General features: G+C 41.2%; 1 pseudogene across 1 annotated transcript; it reads right to left on the reverse strand.

Moving 5' to 3' along the window:
• Positions 1–265: 265 nt before the first annotated feature.
• Positions 266–860, reverse strand: LOC100855559 (annotated as a pseudogene). Its single transcript, XR_005363307.1, has one exon. The product of XR_005363307.1 is annotated as a 60S ribosomal protein L17-like (transcript).
• Positions 861–1,656: the final 796 nt, after the last annotated feature.

Raw genomic sequence — 1,656 nt, forward strand, 5'->3', positions numbered from 1 at the left:
GACAGGCAGAGATATAGGCAGAGGCAGAAGCAGGCTCCTTGCAGGGAGCCCGATGCAGGACTCCATCCCAGGACCCCGGGATCGTGACCTGAGCCAAAGGCAGATGCTCAACCACTGAACCACTCAGGCACCCCAAAAGTCATTTTTTAGATTAGTCAGGGGAACTTGACTATGGGTTGTGTGACCTGATTCCAAAGAATTTTTGTTAATTTTGTTAGTTGTAGAAATGGTATGTGACATTTATTTATTTATTTATTTATTTTATTTGCATTTATTCTATGCAGAATTTACTCCCGGGCCATAAGTTTTTGTTTCTTCAGTTTCTTCTGGGATATCTTTTTCTTCTGTGCAACCTCCTCTTCTGGTTTAGGAACAATCTGCTCTTTTTCAGTAAGAATCATCTCAATGTAGCAGGGAGAGCTCATGTATGGATTAATCCGGCCATGAGCCCTGTAGGTTCTACGTCGCATCTTGGGGGCTTTATTCACCTGGATGTGCTCAATGACCAGAGAATCTACATCTAAACCCTTAAGTTCAGCATTACTCTCCGCATTTTTAAGCATGTGCAGTAAAAATTCAGCACTCTTCTTGGGCCACCGACCCTGTGTCCAGCCCCACTGTTTAGCCAACTCCACCATTGTAGCGACGGAATGGCACACACTGCTTCTGCAAAGTGACATCTTTCAGATACTTGGTGGCTTTTCGAATATGCATACCCTTGATGGCCTGGGCAGTTTCACGTGTGTTCTTAAAGTGAACACGAAGATTTGAACCTCTCGACTTGCATGATTTTGTAGGGTTTTCTGGGTCCAGCGAGTAGCGAACCATCTCCGGAGGTCACCTCAGGCCGCTTGGGGGAAGAGCGGTATGTGACATTTAAAGTATCTTTATCTGTTAGATGTGAGTACTTAAGTGTGTGTGAGTGACATTACATAGTGTCTGAAATTTGATTTTAAATACTCCAGAACATGGGTGCCTGGCAGTCGGTAGAACATGTGACTCTTGATCTCGAGGTTGTAAGTTTGAGCCCACATTGAGTGTAGGGATTACTTACACATATATAAACAAACACTCCAGGAAGGGAAAAAAAAAGTGTCTACGTGTGGTGGAGAAAGCTATATTGGTGAAATAAAATTGATGAAATGCTGAGTATGCTGGAGTTTGTAGACTGTCCTCACCACTTTTGTGTATATTTGAAAATATCTGTAATTAAAATTGAAAATAAAATTCTAAAATTCAGACTTTCACCTGAAGAAAAAATGTTTCTGCTCATAGTTTTGGTGTAAGTAGACATTGCCAGGGTTTGCCAACGTGGACATTTATCATTATTTAGAAATGTAGATCTTATACCTCTGACTGGCACAATGAGATATTTGGGAATTCCTAATTTTGCCTGCACCATTACACATATTTTTCAAAAAAGACAAAGGAAATCAGAGTAAAAACAGATTTGGATGGGCACCTAGTTGGCTCAGTCAGATGAACATGTGACTCTTGGTCTTGGGGTTGTGAGTTTGAGCCCCATGTTGGGTGTGGAGATTACTTAAGTAAATAAAACTTTTTTTTTAAATTTTTATTTATTTGTGATAGTCACACACACACACAGAGAGAGAATAAGGCAGAGACACAGGCAGAGGGAGAAGCAGGCTCCATGCA

Source organism: Canis lupus, chromosome 8 (assembly GCF_011100685.1).
Source record: "Canis lupus familiaris isolate Mischka breed German Shepherd chromosome 8, alternate assembly UU_Cfam_GSD_1.0, whole genome shotgun sequence".
Classification (NCBI taxonomy): Eukaryota; Metazoa; Chordata; class Mammalia; order Carnivora; family Canidae; genus Canis; species Canis lupus.